General features: G+C 47.1%; 1 protein-coding gene across 1 annotated transcript in view; it reads left to right on the plus strand.

Moving 5' to 3' along the window:
- The first annotated feature begins 3,673 nt into the window (after positions 1–3,673).
- The window catches only part of LOC115899214 (protein S100-A7), a 44,860-nt gene continuing 26,179 nt past the window's right edge, over positions 3,674–22,354 (plus strand). The window contains exon 1 of the mRNA XM_030936697.1: positions 3,674–3,722. The gene's annotated coding sequence lies outside the window, so the exon portion shown is untranslated. The remainder of the gene's footprint in view (positions 3,723–22,354) is intronic.

Consider the following 22,354-nt stretch of genomic DNA (forward strand, 5'->3'; position numbering starts at 1 on the left):
TGTACAAGCCTGGCCCCCTCCATTTCCCCTTTCTTTTACTTCCCACCTCCTGTTATCCAGACCGAAGGCTATTCGGAGTGAGGGACCATGTCATCCTCATCTTCATTTAGCACAGGACCTGCCACATGGTGGGTACTCAGTAAATCTTTGCTAGCTGGATGAACACATTTCCACATTGTGGAGGGTTGTGGAATAAGGGCAGAGGACAGTTCCTGTGAAAGGTATTTTTACGTTGTATTCTGACCCACACAAATCTTGGAAGATGAGTTCAGCTCTGAGGCAAAGAGGCGAATTGAATATTTGAGATCAGGCCCAACAGACAGGTTTCAGACTGCAGGTGCTAGGCAGAGGGTGTCCGCCAGTAATGATCGCAGGAAGGCAGTGAGGGCTCAGTCCTGCTGAGGAAGCCAGGGTGCTGGTTCACTGCTGTGTCCCTCACACCCAGCTCCATGCCTGGAGCACAGCATGTGCTTGCTAATCACTACCAACTTGTTGAGTGCTCAGGACATGGTGGCGTGCAATTGGAAACAAAACTCAATTCTCTTCAAATGCGCTCCAATGAACGCACATTCTTACTTTTTTTTTATTCCTGGATGCAATCTCGGCAGGTCCCATAGCTTTTCTAGTCAATCTTAGGCCTCAATTTTCTTTTCTTTTGTTTTTTTTGAGACGGAGTCTCACTCTGTCACCCAGGCTGGAGTGCAGTGGCGTGATCTTGGCTCACTGCAACCTCTGCCTCCTGGGTTGAAGCGATTCTCCTGCCTTAGCCTCCTGAGTAGCTGGGAGTATAGGTGCGTGCCACCATGCCTGGCTCATTTTTTTTTTTTTTGTATTTTTAGTAGAGACGGGGTTTCAGTGTGTTAGCCAAGATGGTCTTGATCTCCTGACCTCATGATCCGCCCGCCTCTGCTTCCCAAAGTGCTGGGATTACAGGCCTGAGCCACCACACCAGGCCAGGCCTCAATTATCAGGCTGTGAAAAGTCCGGCCTGAAGTTCAATCTCTTGTTCTCAAAGGCCCTCTCTTGTCTGGACTGGCGCTTGCCCTGCAGCGGGGAAGGGCAATTGAGTAGCTTCTTCACTGTCTCCCCTCTGTCCTTTCAGCTCCCCTTCCCCACACCGTGTGTCCTCTGGCTCTTCTAAGTGGGGGAAGCAGGAGAAGAGGCAGTGGTCACAAAGGTCTTCTCACTGGCATGTTTACAATCTGGCTTTCGTGGCCTCCTTGGGTGGTGGATACTTGAATGCTGACCCCTGGGGCAGCCTCCCCAACTCATGATCTCCTGATGTAGGTGCTGCCTTCTTCAGTCGGCCTCCCGGCCCCTGCCCCTGGCTTCCAGGAGAAGTCTCCACACAGACTCCTAGAGGGGTGGACCTGTCCTATAGGCAGGCTCCCTTTGTGGGGATCCCTATCTGGTCACAGGACCCCAGCATTGCTCCAACATCAGTCGGCTTCAGCCTCACTCCTTCAGCCTCATGCCTCTTACAGACGCCCTCCTCATCTGCTTTGGGGCAGGCAGCCTCTTGCCTTTGGACTTTTATAGGTGTGAGTCCGGAAGCATTTCTGGTATCCTCCAATTCTACAGGACACAGCCCACGCCCTCTGAGGGGTTCTCTTACAGCTCTTCTCACTTGGTTGAAGGGGGAAGGAGGCAGCTTGCCCTCCTCCATGGAGGTGGGGGTGGGCAGCACGTGGTGCCCTCCCCCTCCCCCTCTCTGAGCAGTCCCCAGCCTTTCCTTTCCTTGAGGTGAGGGGTAGATAAGTCACTGAACTGTGTTTTTGGTTCACCTCCTACCTAGAAATTTCTCCATAGGTGGTCAAAAGCCTCTCTTAAGAATATATAGAAACTCAACGCCCTTTGTCCTCAGCTTTGAGACCACCATAAAAAAGGAGCCGGTGACAAAGTTCTATTTTAGCATTCCGTTACATAAGCATTTGTAGAATGAATTGTGAACAACTGGACTTAGAATAATGGGGCCTGGGGGTGAGGTCTGCTTCCAGGAGGGCTTCTGGGTGGGAAATGGGGCTGTGGGAGTGGAAGGGAGGGATGGCAGGGGGCAGCAGGGGAGCTGGCTCCAAACCCCCAGGCAGACATCTGCTTGAATCTTGGCTTTCTTTTTTCTTGGCTATGTGTTCTTGGGAAAGTCACTTGTTCTCTCACATTTGCCTCATCTCTAAAATCGGGACTATTACAGTTAGGATTAAAGAGATAATGTCTGCAGGACACGCTTCACTCTGTGGTAGTTTCCACTTTCGTTTCTTCCTCATTTTTGTCTTGCCCCCACCATGTAGGAAGTACCTTAGTCCTCCTGCCAAGATTCTGAGGCCTTCCCAGCCATGTGCAACTGTAAGTCCAAGAGTGTCTTACACTACAAAAATGGTAGTGTCATTTTTGTTATTCCTATTCCTTGGGTGTGTGTGGGGGGTCTTTGCCAGCAGGAAGGGAGTAGGTGGGGCACAGGCTCCTTGGCTCTGCTAGAAACACTAGGAGGAGGATGGGTAGGAGGAGGGAGACATAGGAGGAAGGATTCAGTGCAGAGGTGAAGCCAGTTTCTGGCCCCTGGGTGGAGCGGCTGTTGTGGGAGAAAGCCATCCCCACTGAGTGTGTCCTCACCCTGTGCCTCACTGACAGCCTTCTCATCCCGTGACTGTGTGGGAGGCCCAACTCAGCCTTGGGCCTGGCCTCTGCAGAGTGGCCCTGGTGGGTAGGGTCCTGTGCCCTCTGAGCCTTCTGGGTTTCTTTCTTCCCCCTTCCCCTCTTCAGGGCCAGCTGCTGCTCTCTGGCTGACCCGCCACAGGGATCTGGGCCTTGACCCAGGCAGCTGACTCATGTGCTCTTTGGATTCTCTGACAAAAAATGTCGCAGCCTCCCTGATCCTGGTCTTGGAAATGAAAACTCTTGTTCAAAGAGCTGGTGAAGATAGTCAGCTGCACACAGCTGTGGGGTCAACTAGGACCAGGTGGTGGGTGTGAAAGGGCTCAGTAAGTTCAGAGCGTCCTGCAAAGGGCCGTGGAAGCTAGCTGGTCTTTGGTGTCATTCCTGCATTCATTTTCACCAACACAGGTCTGACTACTGTCTCTTCCCGTTTCTGATAACCTCATTCCTAGCAGAACTTTCTCTCCCCATTTTTAGTGGTTCTGGTGGTGCTCCCAATCATGCTGCCTCACTCCTACCTGTCACGGCACAGGCCTGGTTCATCCGAGAACCCTGTCCCCTGATGCCTGGCACCCTGACCATGCCTACCCTGCTCAGCCCCTTGTAGTCCTATGGCAGAGCAAGCAACTGAGAGGTGGTGACTGATTGTCCGTGCGGACCCAGGTTTCATGTAGCTGTGCATACAGGGGTGATGTAGCAAGAAGGGTTTTGTAGTTGAGAAAAAATTGAATTTGGAAGCCAGAAGTTGGGTCCGGGTGATGTGGTTTCCTAAAGACAGTTTAGAGACCATGTGATATGGTTTGGCTGTGCCCCCATCCAAATCTCAGCTTGAATTGTATCTCCCAGAATTCCCATGTATTGTGGGAGGGACCCAGAGGGAGGTAATTGAATCATGGGTACCGGTCTTTCCTGTGCTATTCTCATGATAGTGAACAAGTCTCACAAGATCTGATAGGTTTATTAGGGGTTTCCACTTTTGTTTCTTCCTCATTTTTCTCTTGCTGCCGCCATGTAGGAAGTACCTTAGTCCTCCTGCCAAGATTCTGAGGCCTTCCCAGCCATGTGCAACTGTAAGTCCAATTAAACCTCTTTTTCTTGCCATTCTTGGGCATGTCTTTGTCAGCAGTGTGAAAACGGACTAATACACCATATCAGGTAGCTGTGCTGGAGTTTCAGTAAGACAAAGTTGAGAACATGAGGGGAAACTGGGGTGCCTGTTCAGCAAAGATCCCCCAGGCTGACATCCTCCGGAATGTTCTGAGGAAATGGCATTCTCTGGGTCTTTTGCAACAAGTACCAACTTTACACAAATGAGGCATCAGAGGGCTCTTTTCTCCAAGCCTCAAATCCAGCTTCTGTGATGATGTCACTCTGGCCACAATAATTATTGAAGAGGTGGGCATGTGACCTAAGTTGGGCCAATCAGGGCCCCTTCCTGGGGGAAGGATGTGAGGGAAAGAATGTCCTCTCTCCTTTGAATTGCTACCAGTGAATGACCAAAGCTGTCTGTCTCACAAAGAAGCTCTCCTAGCATGGAGAGTACAAGATCTCCCAAGAAAGAGAGATGGAGCATCAATGGCATCTAGAAACCAAGTGACATTATTTGAGTCTTGGCATTTACCCCTGTGTCATCCAGTGCTGTGAGCTCTTTTCTTTTCTTTTATTTTCCTTTTTTAGAGAGAGGGTCTTGCTGTATTGCCTAGGCTGAAGTACAGTGCCTATCCATATGTGAGATCATAGCACACTGCAGTCTTGAACTCCTGGGCTCGGGTGATCCTCCCAGCTCAGTCTCCTGAGAAGCTGGGACTACAGGTGTGCATCAATGCACCCAGCTTCTCTTTTCTTTTCTTCTTTCCTTCCTTCCTTCCTTCCCTCCCTCCATCTGGAAGGAAGAAAGAAAAAAGACTTCCCCTTCTTCCTTCCGTTCTGCCTTCCTTCCTTCCTTCCTCTCCTCCCTCCCTCCCTCCTGCCCCCTTCTCCTTCTTCCTCTTCCTTCCTTCCTTCCTTCCTTCTTCTTCACTTCGCCCTCTCCCCCCTCCCTCCCCTCCCTTCTCCTCTTCCTTCCTTCCTTTTCCTTCTCTTCCTTCCTTCCTCCTTCCTTCCTTCTCCTTCCTTCTCCTTCCTTCCTTCCATTCCTTCCTTCTTCTTCCTTCTTTCTTTCTTTCTGTCTTTCTTTCTTTATTTCTTATTTTATTATTTCTTTCTTTCTATTTCTTCCTTTCTTTCTTTTCTTTTCTCTTTCTTCTGTCTTATTCTTTCTTTTTTGTTTTTTTTGATGGAGTCTCACTGTGTTGCCCGTGAAGGAGTAGTGCGATCTCAGCTTACTGCAACCTCCGCCTCCCAGGTTCAAGTGATTCTCCTGTCTCAGCCTCCTGAGTAGCTGGGATTACAGGCCTGCACCACCAGGCCTGGCTAATTTTTGTATTTTTAGTAGAGATGGGGTTTCATCCTGTTGGCCAGGCTGGTCTTGAAGTCCTGACCTCAGGAGATCCACCCACCTCGGCCTCCCAAAGTGCTGGGATTACAAGTGTGAGCCACCGCACCTGGTCAGTTTCTCTTTTTCTCTGAAGTGACTCTTAGTAGAGGAGTTTTTCCCCTCAAAATATCCTAAGACATCCCTTCAGGAGCCCCCACATTGACACTATGTCATAGCAACATGTACCCTTGGTGACTCTCCCCTGCCTCACTGTTTGAGTCACTGTCCTTTGCCCACGCTTGTACCACTGCTTTCCGCCAACACACACAACTGGGGAAATGGAAAGATTAATACTGTATTAAGGTCATCTTTCCCACTTGGCCTTGTAAATGACTCTGGGAGGTAGGTGGGTTGGGCAGGTTGGGTTTGCCCCTATTTTGCAGGTAAGGAAACAGAGGCTCAGGGAAGTGAAGAGCTGTGCCCACGCCTCAGGGCTGGTGCCAGGGCTGAGATGGAAACCCAGGTGATCTGGTGCCAGGATGTGATGCAGTGCCACTGTGAGGCAGTGTGGCACTGCAGAAAGCAGCAGGGAGTTAGACTTTGACTTAGAAAGAGCAGCTAACTTCTTTGAGACTTAGTTTCACCAGCTGAAAAACTAGTGGTTTAGTCTGTTTTCTGTTGCTTCAGAATATCTGAAACTGGATAATTTATAAAGAAAAGGAATTTATTTCTTATAGTTCTGGAGACTGAGAAGTGCAAGGTCAAGGGGCTGCATCTGGTGAGGGCCTTCTTGCTGGTGGGGACTCCCCGCAGAGTCCTGAGGCAGCACAGAGCATCAGGTGGTGTTGGGGCTGAGTATGCTGGCTAAGGTCTCTCTTCCTCCTCTTATAAAGCTACCAATCCCACTCCCATGATCACCCACTAATCCGTTAATCCATTTATCCATGAATGGATTAGTGAATTTGTGGGGCCAGGGACCTTACGACCCAATCACCTCGTACAGGCCTTATCTCCCAGTACTGCCACACTGAGGTTTACATTTCAACATGAGCTTTAGAGGGGCCAAATATTCAAGCCACAGCAATGGGATACAATTATCTATCCTGTAAAGCTGCCTTGAGTCTCAAAAGAGAGCTTCCAATTTAAAAGGTACCTGGCCCACAGACCATGACACCATCACATTCTTATGAAATGGCTCCTGAAGGTAAGGAGTAAGGCAAAATGTCTACACTACCCAGCCCGACAAGCAGCAAACACAAGGAAATACAAATACCCTGGGTCAGTGCTCTGCACTCTGTTCTCTCTTAGACTAGTTTCTCTGCAGCCTGTGGAAGTGTGGGAGGACACCTGGTAACTGAGCAGTAATTTCCACACTTGAGTGGGCACTGGGATCACCAGAGGGCTTGTTAGAACACAGATCTCTGGGTCCCTATCCCAGAGGTCCTAACACAAGCAGGTCTGTGGTGGCCTGAGACTCTGTATTTCTGGTAAGATCCCAGGTGCTGTTGTTGCTGCCGTTCTGGGGACCACATCTTGAGAACTGCTGTCCTACAGGGTCTGCTCCTGTGAGGGTCCAGAGACAGGATGTGGGGATTCCTTTGTGTTTTCTCTCCCAACCGGGCTTCACTGAGTGGTTTCTGGAGCCCACTCTGCATCCAGGCAGCTGGACCAGCGTCACTGGCAGCTTTAGAGAACGCAGTTAGTGAAGAACCAGAAAAAACAGGTGTCACATTTTTGGTGTTTGAATTTTATTTATTTATTTATTTATTTATTTATTTATTTATTTATTTATTTTTAAAATTTTTGCAATGGAGTCTCACTTTCTCGCCCAGGCTGGAGTACAGTGGTGTGATCCCGGCTCACTGCAACCTCTGCCTCCCGGGTTCAAGCGATTCTTCTGCCTCAGCCTCCCGAGTAGCTGGGATTACAGGCACGTGCCATCACACCCAGCTACTTTTTGTATTTTTAGTAGAGATGGAGTTTCACCATGTTGGCCAGGCTGGTCTCGAACTCCTGACCTCATGATCCGCTTGCCTCGGCCTCCCAAAGTGCTGAGATTACAGGTGTGAGCGACTGCGCCCGTCCTGGTGCTTGCATTTTAAAAAGCCAGGGTAGAGATGCAAGATGATAAAGATTTGGAAGCGGCCGGGCGCGGTGGCTCAAGCCTGTAATCCCAGCACTTTGGGAGGCCGAGACGGGCGGATCACGAGGTCAGGAGATCAAGACCATCCTGGCTAACATGGTGAAACCCCGTCTCTACTAAAAATACAAAAAACTAGCCGGGCGACCTGGCGGGCGCCTGTAGTCCCAGCTACTCGGGAGGCTGAGGCAGGAGAATGGCGTGAACCCGGGAGGCGGAGCTTGCAGTGAGCTGAGATCCGGCCACTGCACTCCAGCCTGGGCGGCAGAGCGAGACTCCGTCTCAAAAAAAAAAAATTAAAAAAAAAAAAAAAAAAAAAAAAAAAAAAAAAAAAGATTTGGAAGCATATATAAGACTTCCCTAAGCTTCCTACCATGGCCCCAGCCAGTCCCTATGGGACAACTGGTGGGGGCAGGAGCTGAGAGCACTGAGCTTGCAGAACAGCTGTAGCCCTGAGATGGCCCCTCCTAGCTCTGATCAGTGCCAGCAGGAGGAACACAGGGCCTGGACACTTCACTGAGCCTCCCATTCCACCCACCAAAGGCCCACACGGGTGGTGGGGCCTGGAAACTGAGGAAGGCAGTGGTGCATGGAAGGGGTAGTCTTCCATCCCCTCCCCAAATGTGGGCAAGAAGGAGGTTCCTGGCTACACAGGGTTACTACCAAAGAGACAACTCCTTGTAGGGCTTATTTTATTTTATATTTTAATTTAATTTTAGTGTTTGCCTTCCTATCTGCCTATCACTATAAGGAAGCCAGAGCCCTGAGCTCTTCCCTGCTCTTCCCAATCTTTCTGTATCTAACAAGAGAATAAAGGATCATCAGGCAGAAAGTAGATGTAAGAGAGAAGCGAAGACCAGGAGTGGTGCATGGTACCCTCATTTTGACAAAAAGAGTAGCTCTTAACAGTGTCCCTCAACATTGCTGGAAGTCAGTCACAACAGGCATGGACAACAGATAAACAGCCACAACAAATTCCAACTTTCTCTAGAGCTGTAGCACCTACCTCATAGATTTTGTGTAGACCGAAAGGGCTTGCTGCAACCCAGGCAAAAATGTATGAAAACACAGATATGCCTAGACACTCTCAGGCAAAAGTAGTGAATCACAAGGAAAATAAAAAGATTGCCTATAAAAGAGCAATTCAAGTGAATCTCATATTTCTTAGAAGTTACAAGTGAGCAAAATCTTCAGTTTTTGAGGAAAGAAAAGGTTGTGCCTCAGAATTGCATAAATCTAATTAAGCAGCTAGCCATCTGTTAGGACACCAGAAAAATACCTCTAGATATACATAGGTCCCTAATATTCTCTTCTTGAAGTAAAGAATCATATTCTCTCTCTCTCTCTCTCTCTTTTGGTTTGAAACAGAGTCTCGCTCTGTCACCCAGGCTCCATTGCAGTGGCGTGATCTCGACTCACTGCAAGCTCTGCCTCCTAGGTTCACACCATTCTCCTGCCTCAGCCTCCCGAGTAGCTGGGACTACAGGTGCCCACCACCACGCCCGGCTAATTTTTGTATTTTTAGTAGAAACGGGGTTTCACCATGTTAGCCAGGATGGTCTGGATCTCCTGACCTCGTGATCCACCTGCCACGGCCTCCCAAAGTGCTGGGATTACAGGCGTGAGCCACCACGCCCAGCCTCATATTCTCTTCTTGAAGTAAATTACTTGAAGAAGTATTATCCCTGACCAAAAGATGAATAAAATTTTTAAGAATTCTGGAATGGTGACTTAGAATTCTTGATGGCAAACCAATGAAACTGGTTAAACATACTGTTAGATCTAAATCATTGAAATATAATAATAAAATTTACTATAACCTTAAAAAATAATTATTTCAAGAAAAAATAAAATGAAAACACAACAATTAATTAGCAACAATCAGGCTGGGTCCTGTGGCTCACACCTGTAATCCCAGAACTTTGGGAGGCAGAGGTGGTCGGATCACCTGAGGTCAGGAGTTCAAGACCAGTCTGGCCAACATGGTGAAACCGTGTCTCTACTAAAATACAAAAATCAGCAGGGTGTGGCGGTGGGCACCTGTAATTCCAGCTACTCGGGAGGCAGAGGCAGGAGAATCGCTTGAACCTGGGAAGTGGAGGTTGCAGTGAGCCGAGATTGTACCATGCATTTCAGCCTGGGCGACGGAGCGAGACTCCCACTCAAAAAAGGAAAAAAAAAAAAAAGAGCAACAAGCAGAGTTTAAGTCACAAGTCATATTGCTGGACACCAGTAAGTAGCAAATAGATTGAGAAAGAGTAAAAGTGTATTAATTTCCTCATTTTGCATGAGGAGAATAAAAGGATATACATTTATTCTTAATTTTCAAGATCAGAATAATATTTGTAAAAATGTTTTTGAAAATCTTTAAAATATATGCAGAGAAAATGGAGAGCAAAATATGTTTTCCAAATAACCGGAGAGCACCTGATAAAACAAAATAGGACGCATACAGTGAAAGCAGAAAGCAAAGGGTGAGGAAGTATGAAAAAGAAAAAACAGGCTGGATGCGGTGGCTCACACCTGTAATCCCAGCACTTTGGGAGGCCGAGGTGGGAAGATTGCTTGAGGCCAGGAGTTCAAGACCAGCCTGGCCAACATAGGGAGACCCTGTCTGTACAAAAAATAAAAAATTAGCTGGGTATGGTGGTGCGTGCCTATAGTTCCAGCTACTCAGAAGGCTGAAGCAGGAGGATCTCTTGAGCCCATGAGTCCTGGGCTGCAGTGCACTATGCCAATTAATTGGCTGTCCATGCTAAGTTTGACATCACTATGGTGACCTCCTGGGAGCAGGGGACAGCCAGGTTGCCTAAGGACGGGTGAACTGGCCCAGGTGGGAAATGCAGCAGGTCAAAACTCCTGTGCTGATCAGTATTGGGATCACTCCTGCGAATAGCTGTGGCACTCTAGCCTGGGCAACAGAGCAAGACCCGGTCTCTTAAAAAAATGAAAAAAAGAGAAAAGAATATTAATTATGCTCTGTTAACTTATATACAGGTAAGTTATATACTGTTACACATTAAATGATGCAAAATTGTATGTACAGTACAATCCAATTTTGTGTAAAAATGATAACTATTTCTCTAAACTTATATGACAGCATTTCTTGTATTGCTTTCTGTAGAACACCACTACCTGTGAGATGTTTGTGAATAATCGTTCCAGAAAAAGGGATCTGGTAAAACAAGGCTAGGAAAATCTAAGCAAAACCATATAAAACCATTTCATTTTGTCAAGTCTTCTCAGTGCCTTATTGGATATATATATTTTTTTTTGGCCACCCAACTCCTGGACCCTCATCCTCCATGTGTGGACTTCCTCGTCTCATCAGGCAGTGTCCATCTCCTATGGCCAAAGTGGATGATCCCAGTTCCTTACCTTTTCTCTTTCCTGGTGGCTTCACCAGTCAGATAGATGCACCTGTCTGGGAGCTGGAGCTGTACTGGTTACCCCCAGAAGCAGGGGTGGTGGGGAACACTTCCTGGCAGGGGCCAGCCACATTTCTCAGTGCCCATGCCATTCAGTGTTCAGAGTGACTATGCCAAGGTCCTCATCAGGCTGTTTCAGTGGTGTGATTTTGGCATTTCTCTTTGTGTAATTTTCCTTTGTTCTTGTCCACCTTCTAAACCCTAGTTCTCTAGTCTTCTTGAATCTAGAATTATTTAAGTTATTTTTAGAATACTAGAATCTAGTGTTATTTAAGGAAAATTTTGTTCTGCTCAAATCAGTTGGAGGCAGTTTCTGCTGCTTGCATTTCTGAATATTGACTGATGCATTATTATGCTAATGTGTACTGTGAATTTCTTTCTTTTTTTTTTTTTTTGAGACGGAGTCTTGCTCTGCCGCCCAGGCTGGAGTGCAGTGGCCGGATCTCAGCTCACTGCAAGCTCCGCCTCCCGGGTTCACGCCATTCTCCTGTCTCAGCCTCCCGAGTAGCTGGGACTACAGGCGCCCACCTCGTCGCCCGGCTAGTTTTTTGTATTTTTTAGTAGAGACGGGGTTTCACCGTATTAGCCAGGATGGTCTCGATCTCCTGACCTCATGATCCGCCCGTCTCGGCCTCCCAAAGTGCTGGGATTACAGGCTTGAGCCACCGCGCCCGGCGTGAATTTCTAAAAGGGAGAAATTTTCCAAAGTTGTTTGTCTGTACTTTTTCCCTTTTCTTTTCTGAAAACTTATTATTAATCTCCTGTGAAATTAGTATGCTGTGAAACATAAACTTATGGCTCTAAAAACATCTGGGAGGAAATACAACAAATGAAGCATAAAGGGTATTTCATTCCCAATAATGGGTTGAGGACTTGTGTTTGTGTCTCCCTTCAGAGATCTCATTAAAGGGGGACTATACACCCATCACAGCAGAGATAATATAAGGTGGATCAGACAGTGGATAGGAGACGTAAACATTTCCCCAAGCTGGAAAGGCAAAGGAGGTGTGCTGGTGGATAAAACAGAGTGGAGGAAGCCTCAGAACAGAATATGATGCCTGCAAAGGACTGGGGAGGAGGTGGGGCTGACCTACACTTTGGCGCCCCAGAGAGACTTAGGGATGAGTTGACCATAGAGGGTGGAAGTGAGAAGGGACAGGCAATGCTAGGGTTAACTGAAGGTCTGTCCAGGCACCAGCTAGGGCAGTCAAACCCTTTTCCTCTCTTTCTTATCTGCTTGCAGAGCAATAGCTGCCTAGGTCCTGCAGAGCCACACACTCTGGCTCTTTTGCCTTGGCCCCCCAGAATAAAGCCTTCTCAGTTCCAGCATGAACAGCTGGTTCCTGTCAATTCACCCTCAAGTGAAGCTTGACAGACCATAAATGGTATTTTTTTTTTTTTTTGAGTCGGGATCTCACTCTGTCACCCAGGCTAGAGTGCAGTGGTGTGATCATAACTCACTGTAGCCTCAAGCTCCTGGGTTCAAGCAATCCTCCTGTCTTAGCTTCCCAAGTAGTTGGGACTACAGACATGTGCTAACATACCTGACCAATTAAAAAAATTATTTTATAGAGATGGAGTCTTGCTATGTTGCCCAGGCTGGTCTTGAACTCTCAGCCTCAAGCAATCCTGCTGCCCTGGCCTCCCAAAATGTTGGAATTACAGATTTGAGCCACTGTGACTGTCTCATAAATGGTACTTCTGAGCAGCCTTCTTATGCAGAGGAGAAACCAGTTGAGAAAACAGATATACATTCACAATAGCACAGTAAACCCTGCATCAATGTAAGAGCTATTTAGAGAAACTAACATAACCTTTTATTCTTAATAAAAGGTTATTTTTATATAGCATATAATAGCATAAGCTAGATAGCTTAACAGCAGAAATGTACTTCTCACAGCTCCTGATGCTCCAAATCCAAGATCGAGGTGCCAGCAGATTCAGTGTCTGGTCAGAGTCGGCTCCCTGGTTCGTAGACGGCAGTCTTTTCACTGTGTCCTCAAAGTGGAAGGAGTAAAGGGACTCGCTGCAGTGTCTTTATAAGGATACCAATCCCATTCATGAAGGCTTTACCTTCATGACCTAATCACCTCCCAGAGACCGCACCTACAAATACTATCATATTGGGGATTAGTTTTCAATATATGAATATTGGGGGCACAAACATTCAGTCTATAGCAAAAAGAAAAAAAAAGAATTTTATTGACATGCTGGTAATATTATTCTGCAAGAGACAAGAGGTTGTAACTCTGGATCATTACAGAAAGAAGTGTCATCTTAACTTTGTAGTAAACAATAATAATGTTTCATAATAATTTAAACACTACTTTCCGGTTTTTGATTACTTTTAACAGATCTATAAATAAAGCCCAAAGACTTAATTATGATTCCAGAACAGAATGTCAGTGTTTTACATGACAGTGTTTACATGACACGTAAAGTTGTAACTGACAGAAGGTGAGAGGAGGAAGGTGAGGTGGGAGGTTGGAGGGAAACCGGGAGACACACATATCCTCTTCTAGTGTGGGGAGTTCAGAGGCACTGTCTGAAAACAAAGGGAGGCTTAGACTTATTAAAAGTTACAAAGGCAGTTCTTGCTGAAGATTCCTTGTGTCCACATCTGCCTTGGCCTGTGCTGTCTTGCCCCTGCTGTTGTCTGGGGAGCCCAGAGGTTGTAGGATGAGGTGATGGGGTGGGTGTGGGCTGAGGCACAGGCCACTGGGGTAATACCTGCCATGGGTCCTGGGGAGGGATGAGGTCACAGTCTGCTGTTCTGAGAGGCGGGTGGGGAAGCCAGGCCAGCAGGCAGAGAACCTTACAGTGTTCTGCATTTTAAGGATGGGATTAATCTCTGGGAAAAATCCAACATACCTTGGGAGTGGATTCTCTTTGTCTCAGGGCAGTTCAGAGCAGGTGTGACCCCAGGCAAATATCCCCTGGGGCCAGCCTGTCCTCCCCAGCTGGGTGTTCACCTACCATGCTAGCCCTTGCTTGTTGTTGCTTTGCTCCAGTAGCTTTCCCTCAGCTGGCCCGAGGGACTCAGAACGAGAGCCTGTGGCCTAACCACAGAGTGACCTCTAGAGAGCTCCCATTTCGGGGGAAAACCACCCGCGACCACAGGAGCTGCCGGTCTCACCGTAAGGATGAGGCATCATGTAGCTTCTCCCTGCGTGGGTCAGAGTGACCCCAAAACTGACCCCCTCTCTTTTCCCTCCAGTCTGGTGGCAGGAAGTCAATGATGTGTCCCCTGGCCTCCTGGGAGCAGTGGTTGGGTGAGGGGTGACACCAGTACTCTTATTTTAGAAAGTGGGTGGGACCGGGGAAGGGTCTCAGAGTAGACCTAAGCTATTGCCAAGATTGGCCAGGAGGGGGCGAAGTAGACCTTAGCAGGAGAGGGCAGGCAGAGGAAGGAGGGAAAAGGGAGGAGATGGTTTGATGGACAGGGCTCTCAGAAGGAAGGTGGGGAGGAGCTTGGTGGGAGCTGGGAAGGTGCCACCCTGCTTCATACCTTGGCTTTGGCAGGGGAGGTCTGTGTGGTCTTCTTGAGGAGAGAAAATAATTACAGAGACACTGGAATGGTTGAGCTGCAGAATTTACCAAACCAGGGACCTCTTATGTCTAGGTTCTCATTATATGAAATAACAATCCTCTATTTATAATCCACTTTAAATCAAGTATTCCACTTTTTTTTTTTTTTTTTTTTTTTTTTTTTTTTTTTTTTGCAATCAAAAGGCTCCCAAGTATTGCAAATTGCCTCTTCCAAGACTAATTATGGAGGAACACTCAATCTCCAGCTCCTCTCTTTGTTGCTGAAATCAGACATCATCCACGCCTGGGCTCTGCTCACCAGAAGCTCAGCCTTGCCTTACCCGCCTAGGGGTGGGGGGTTGACTTTTCCTTCACCTCCATGCCCCTTAGTGGCCCTTGGTTTTGAGGAAGACACTCCTCCTCTGGTGGATTCTGAATTTTCTCTAACCTCAGGAAAATCTAATGGCTTTCCTTTTTAGATGGAAATGATTCTTCCCTGAGAATCTCCCTTCCTAATATTTAACAACATCATCTACATTCATGAATGCTTTGATGCTTTTCATCTGTATTGTTTTGTGTTGGGCGGAAATTGAGGTAAGGGTTGAATTTTGCATGTGGCTCAAGGTATAGGCCAGATATTTCATGCATGAATACAGGCTCCATAGGCAGAAATAAGCCCCAGAATATACAGACTCCTGTAATTTGTGGGAATCTTGGCGAGGGCTTTGGACATATGTGGGGGATGCAGGGTGGAATCAGGGCAGGGTGGTGGTAGTTATGAACAGAGAGGCCCCTGCTGACATGTAGGTATCAAATGCAGTTCAGAATTTTTAATTTGTAGATGCTAGTAGAGAAGACTATATAAAGATTTATATTTTGGAGGTAGATGTAGAAAAGCTTGAAGTGGCCAGAGATAGTGTCTGTGGTGCAGATAGCAGAGATGATACCCTAAGACTTGTCAACAGCAGTCACCAAAAGCTGCCCTTTGTTGTTAAAGATGTTAGCTGTGGTTTATGAGATGTGCTGCTTTGGATGATGGAAGATTAGGCCTGTGTTGGTGTGGTAATGGAAAACACGTTGTTCCACAAATAAAGTCTTTGTGAACGTGTCCTTCTTTGATTCAGAATTGAGGCAGGCAGAGCCTGCTCCCATGGGCTGAGAATTTGCAAGCCAGGGTGGCCTTATATCATCCATGTGCTCTGGGGCCATGACCTCAAGAGTAGAGTCCTGGTTTTTGTTACACGAAACAAACATTTATGGTCGCTAAATGATGATGACTGTGTAATTACAAGGCTGGGTAAAGTGATGGAGGAAATACAATCTCAAGCATTTGTGGAAGGAAGAGGGCAGCAGGGTTGCTGTGGTTAAGGAGGCTTCACAGAGCAAGCAGGACTTGACAGGACTTGATCTGGGCTCGGAAGGTGGCCACCGTGAGACCTGTCAGACTGGAGCAGACTGTGCTACAGCTGCTGGGAAGGAACATGGCTGGGGTGGGCTGTGGAGGGCCTCACACACAAGGGTGGGAGGAGTTATAATTGGTATGCCGATTTAATAAAGAGGAGGAAGTCACAGAAGGAAGAGGTCACATACCTGGATATTTAGAAAATAGTAGAGGGGGCTGGGTGTGGTGGCTTCCGCCCGTAATCCCAGCACTTTAGGCCGAGGTGGGCGGATCACTTGAGGTCAGGAGTTCCAGACAAGCCTGGCCAACATGGTGAAATCCTGTCTCTACTAAAAATACAAAAATTAGCTGGGTGTGGTGGCGGGCGCCTGTAGTCCCAGCCGCTGAGGAGGCTAAGGCAGGAGAATTGCTTGAACCTGGGGAGCAGAGGTTGCAGTGAGCTGAGATATGGCACCACTGCACTCCAGCCTGGGCGACAGAGTGGAACTCTATTTCAAAAGAAAAAAAAAAGAAAAAAAAGAAAAAAAAAAAAGGAAAATGGTAGAGGTGTCACACCAAGCTGCATCAGTGGAAAAAGCCAAGTGGAGTAACTCAAGTATCATCTTTCTCCACCTTCTCACCCCCAGACTTCCCATGGGGGTTTCATTATCTGACTCCATGCTCCATTTTCCACATATTTGCTCAATCCCTTCTTTTCCTAGTGAGAAAAGCAGGAGGCAGGAGTTCAGCCCAAGCGGACCCCTTGGCCAGAGAGTATCTGGTTGGGACTTATGGATTACGTCCAATTTCTGGGTGGCATCAAAGAGGGTAGCTGGAGATTGAGTGTCCCTTCATTATCCTTGGAATAGGAAATTTCAAGAATAGTGGAATAGGAATTCCAAGAATATTGAATATTATTCTTGGAATAGGAATAGTCTTAGAAAAGGAAATTTGTGCCATTTGAGATCCTCCCAGTTGCAAATAAATAAAACCACCGTTTAAAGTGGATTATAACTAGAGGTTTATTATCTCATATAATGAGAAATCTAGAGATAAGAGATCCCTGCAGCTCAACCATTCCAGTGCTCTGTAATTCTTTTCTCTCTTCTTGAGAAGCAATAAGCACAGCTCCTTCCATGACAACATCCAAAGTAAATAGGGGTGGGCGCAGTGGCTCATGCCTGTAATCCCAGCACTTTGGGAGGCCAAGGCAGGTAGATTGCTTGAGATCAGGAGTTCGAGACCAGCCTGACCAACATGGTGAGGTCCTGTCTCTACTAAAAATACAAAAAATTAGCTGGGCGAGGTGGTGCATGCCTGTAGTCCTAGCTACTCAGGGGGCTGAGGCAGGAGAATCACTTGAACTCGGAAGGAGGAGATTGCAGTGAGCCGAGATGGTGCCACTGCACTCCAGCCTGGGCAACAGAGCAAGACTGTCTCAAAAAAAAAAAAAAAAAAAAAAAAAAAAAAAAAAAAAAAATCAAACCGAAACAAAAACAAAGTAAATAGGGAGTGCAGGGACCTTTTTTTTTTCTCCCAAAACTTTTTTTTTGTTTGTTTCAGAGAAAGGCAGAAAATCTTTCTCATAAACTCTCCAGAAGACATCCCCTTCATATCACCAGCCAGAACTAGGTCCCATCTAGGCCACTTAGATGTACGGGAGGCTTGGAGAACAAGTCTTTGGCATTGTCGGCCTTGGTTGTGGAAGGTGTGGTCTGCCAGCAAGAAGGAAGGAGAGGGGACTGGTGGATGGTTGGTGACCAGCAGTGACTACTGCAAGCCCAAGGAACAGAGGGGTGGCAGAATTACTACAGAGGAAGAGCAAGAAGACCAAATCCTGGGGCTTGCAGGGGAGAGAGGAGTCAAGCTCTTGGGTTTAAGAATGCCTGTGTGCTGGGTTCAAGGTGCATTGTAGACTGAATGCTTTGGCTTTGTGTGAGGGACTCCCCACGGCACCTGTGCTAGAGTTTACTTAGACGGCGAGACCAAAGCCACCTCAGCCTCTGTTTTTGCCCCTGCAGTTTCAACCACGAGGAGTCACCTTGAATCCACAGGGTGGAGGCTGACATTGTCTCCTGGGCAACATATTCCTTCTTCCTCTATGAGGAAAAACTCCCCAGAGGCTGGACACTCCTGGGAGTGGGTAGAAATGAAGACCCAGGAAGGGGGAGAGACCGGAACTCATCTCTTTCTCTTGAACTTCCAGGTCTGAACTCCCTGCCCTTAGCAGTGGGAGGAGAGGGGTGCAGAAGGGCAATGGCAGACGTCTGCCTAATGGGGAGGAAGCAGCCCCAGCCTGGGGAGTTCCCGTCTTTGTGAGGGGCAGTGCTCTGACCAGGCTAGGCTGGAAGTCAGGGGCTGACTGTGAGGGGCATTGTGGGTGGGGACGCTGGGCAGAGGGGAGGGATCAGGAGTGCTGAATGTTGGGGGAGGAGGAGGGCTGGGAAGGGATTCAGTGAAAGACTTATGGGCCCCTGGGCCAGAGATGGGGTTCTTCAGACATGCTTAGGGGTGATGGTGGAGTTTCCTGGACCTCCCACCCCAAGAAAACTGAGGTGGCTTCAGTGCCTCCCTCTCCTATCTTGTGTGTTACACTCTGTGGCTTGCCAACCAAGACTGTCGGCGGATTGCATAGGTGTTTCCTCTGTCAGAAGTCAGTGGAGTCCTCCATTTCTTCAAAGAAGGCATGAGTGCCTGCCTTAGGGATCTGGAGCTCTGAGTTAAGTCTCCTTCAGTTCTTCACCAGCCCTGCGGCTTGGGCAAGCCACTTCACCTCTCCCAGTCTTGTTTTCGTCATCTATGAAACAGCAGCACTGTGGGGACAGATTGACTGCTGTGTGAATCACAGCTCAGCCTCTGTTAGCCTCTGTTAGCTCTGTGTCTTCAGACAAATTAACTTCTTTGGTTTGCTTGCAGAGGTTTTGTCTAGAGTTTTCAATCATTCACTTCCAGATGAGTTTTGCACTTACTTTTGCCAGGTGCAGGGTCTAACAGCAGCAGCAGCAACAGTGAAAAATCGAAGCAAAAGGGACAATGTCTCATTTCATCATTAGGAGGGATTCACATTACATCGTGAGGTTGGCTGGGGCTCAAATGAAGTCACCATTCTGATTGCTGTCATAAAAACTAAATGGGATAAAGAGGGTTTTGTAATCTGCAAAGGCTACCAGGACAGATGTAAGGATGAATCAATCCCTGGGAAGGAAGCCCAGATGGTGGCTTTTCAGACTTGACAACAGGGGGCGGCTCCCGCCCTCAGGGTGGGACTCTTGGATGGGCCTTGTCCAGCTCCAGGACCAGGTAGACCTGGAGGGGCCTTTCCTCGCAGGGAAAGGAAGTGGCATGCATCCAGTGTTCCCAAAGTGGCGATTCCGTGTACCCTGCTCAGTGTTTGACTCTCTCATCCTCCTGGTTGAGGCTGGAGGAATGATGGTGGGTGAGGAATTCGGGAAAGCCGCTTTCATCCCTCATTTTGCAGTGAGCTTGGCCCAATCCCACTTGTCCAGGAGTGTTCTGTACCTCCCCACGTCGGGGCTCAGGAGGAAAAGGCCACTATATGGCTTTAATTTTAGGATTGAGATAGAACTTTAATAAATTTGAAGGTTCAGTGTTAGAGCCTTCAAGTTTTGCAGTTTCACGGCAGTGGTCGAATGTTCCCATTCGTGCCCTTGAATTCTCTGATTGTGATTCGTACTGTTGTCCCCACCACTCCACTGCCACTACCACTGCCACCCCACTGCCACTGCCACCACCACTCCACTGCCACCGCCACCCCCACTCCACTGCCACTGCCACCGCCAGTCCACTGCCACTGCCAGTCCACTGCCACTGCCACCGCCACCCCACTGCCACCGCCATCGCCACCCCACTGCCACCGCCACCGCCACTTCTGCTATTGTAGGGTCACAGCTCACAAGGTGGGTAGCATAAGACATAAAAATAAACAGGTTTAAACTAGGTGTCAGAGTCCAGCAATTAAGGGCAAGGATTCTAGAGCCAGACTGCCTGAGTTCAAATCCAGGTGTGACCATTTACTGCCTGTGTGATCTTGGGCAAATTATGTAATCCTATAGTGCCTCGGCTTTCACATCTGTAAAGTGGAGGTGATAATAATAGTTCCTAACTCTTAAATGTGTTTTAATGATTAAATACATTCATAGATATAAAGCCCCCCGTATTTTTTTGAGATGGAGTCTCACTCTATTGCCCAGACTGGAGTGCAGTGGTGTGATCTTGAACCGCCTCCCAGGTTCAAGCGATTCTCCTGCCTCAGCCTTCCAAGTAGCTGGGATTACAGGTGCCCGCCACTGTGCCTGGGTAATTTTTTGTATTTTTAGTAGAGATGGCGTTTCACCATGTTGGCCAAGTTGGTCTCGAACTCCTGACCTCAGGTGATCCGCCCACCTCAGCCTCCCAAAATGCTGGGATTACAGGCATGAGCCATCGCGCCCAGCCTGAATATTTTTTATTCCATTTTACAAGCCGAGAAACTGAGGTTCAGAGATGTAACTTGTCACATCCACATAGCTAGGAAGTAGAGGAACCAGGTTCAAACCTGTGATATTTGGCCCCCAAGGCTAGTGCTCTTCACCACGAGTTTATACACAGCAGCCTCCACAACTGTTTTTTTTTTTTTTTTTTTTTAGCACAAGGGCAGTGTCTCACATATCTTTCCAGCACACACAGGCCTTGCCTCATGAGCCTGGCACTTGGCACATGTGATTTTAATACGATAAAGACTCTGGTATCTCTGGGCTTCCTTCCAGGGTGTGCCCACTTTCCAGAGCTTTCTTATTTGTGTTTTTCATACCGTGTTCAAGCCCTTGTATGAGGAAGCCAGCCCTGTCTGGATTTCCTTCCTGGTGACTCCAGGGCAAGTAGTAGTGCGGGAGACTCAGGGAGGAGGGTGCTGGAGGGGAGTGCCATCTACCCAGACAGATGTCAGCTTGGTCTCTCACTCCCAGTCATTAGCTCAGATGCTCTTGGTGTTCTGAGTGGTTAGCACTTGGATAAGGGCAAAGACCCTCATTTCTTTTTTTTTTCTTGGTATTAAAAAATTCAAAAAAGTCGATATATCATGGCTGACTCTGCGCATGCTGCCTGTGAGTTAGCCCTGCTCTGCAAGGAGCAGTACTGGTCATTAAAGATTGCTGTCTGACACTACCAGCTCGCCAAAGAATTAAAAAAGATTGATATATCCTGGTTGTATATATTTTTAGGGTACATGTAACATTTTGATACATGTATATAATGTGTAATGATCAAATCAGGGTAACTGGAATATTCATAACCTCAAATACTTATCTTTTGTGTTAGAAACAGTACAATTCTTCTTTTCTAGCTATTTTCACATTTACAATAAATTATTGTTAATATAATTTCCCTATTGTATTATCTAGTACTATCAAATACTAGAACTTAGTATCTAGAACTTGTCAAACCACTAGAACTTATCAAATACTAGAACTTATTCCTTCTATGTAACTGTATTCTGTATTCCTTCTATATAACCCTTTATATATTTCTTTTCATTCCCCTCTGCCTCTCCCTTTCCCAGTAATTGAATTTCCATTAAATTTCTTTTTATTCGCCTCTCCGTCTCCCCTTCCCAGGCTCTGGTAAGACCCCCATTCTTTAGATTATATTTACTTGCCTCATGCTCCATTTCAGAGACAGAGAAGAAGACAATGGCCTCAATAAGGTATATACAAGATGATCTTCTAGACAGTAATACCAGTGACCATGGCAGAGAGGACTTGACTAGACTTGTGTTTCATGCAATGCAAGAAAAGCAGGCAGAGCAAAAGAGAATCCACACTCCCCCACGTCCCCTGCAATATAACAAATAACACAAGGAATGCCTGATTACCCACCAGCTTAAGATAGAAACCGTCACCAAAGACCTAAATGTAAGAGCGAAAACTATAAAACTCTTAAAAAACAGGGGAAAAGCTTAACAATGTTAGATTTGGCAATAAGTTCTTGGATAATGGTGGAAGGATTGCTTGAGCCTGGTAGGCAGAGATTGCAGTGAGCTGAGATCCTACCACTGCAAAAAAAAAAAAAAAAAAAAAAAAAAAAAAAAAAAAAAAAGAAAGAAAGAAAAAGAGAAAAAGAAACAGAAACAGGGTCCCACTCTGCTGCCCAGGCTGGAGTGCAGTGGCAGGATCATGACTCACCATAGCTTCAACCTCTTGGGCTCAGGTGATCCTCCCACCTCAGCTTCCCAAGTAACTGGGACCTCAGGTGCACACCACCACACCTGGCTGAATTTATTTATTTATTTTGCAGAGATGGAATCTCACTATGTTGCCCAGGCTGGTTTCAAACTCTTGGGCTTAAATGATCCTCCTACCTCAGCTTCTCAAAATGCTGGAATGCCTGGCCCATTTTAAAGTTTTTTTTTTCTTTTTTTTTGAGACAGAGTTCTGCTCTTGTCGCCCAGGCTGGAGCCCAATGGCCTGCTCTCGCTTCACTGCCACATCCGCCTCCCAGGTTTCAAGCTATTCTCCCATCTCAGCCTCCTAAGTAGCTGGGATTACAGGCATGTGCCACTATGCCAGACTAATTTTTGTATTTCTATTAGAGAGTTGGTTTCACCATGTTGGCCAGGCTGGTCTTGAACTCCTGACTTCTGCCTGCCTCCACCTCCCAAAGTGCTGGGATTACAGGCATGAGCCACCAAGCCCAGCATAAAGTTTTTTTTTTTTTTAATTAAGTTTTTAACTCTTTTTTTTCATATTATGTGATGTAGAATGAAATCTAAATCTGTTTTTTATTTATATGGATAATTAATTATCCCAGTACCA

Source organism: Rhinopithecus roxellana, chromosome 8 (assembly GCF_007565055.1).
Source record: "Rhinopithecus roxellana isolate Shanxi Qingling chromosome 8, ASM756505v1, whole genome shotgun sequence".
Lineage (NCBI taxonomy): Eukaryota > Metazoa > Chordata > Mammalia > Primates > Cercopithecidae > Rhinopithecus > Rhinopithecus roxellana.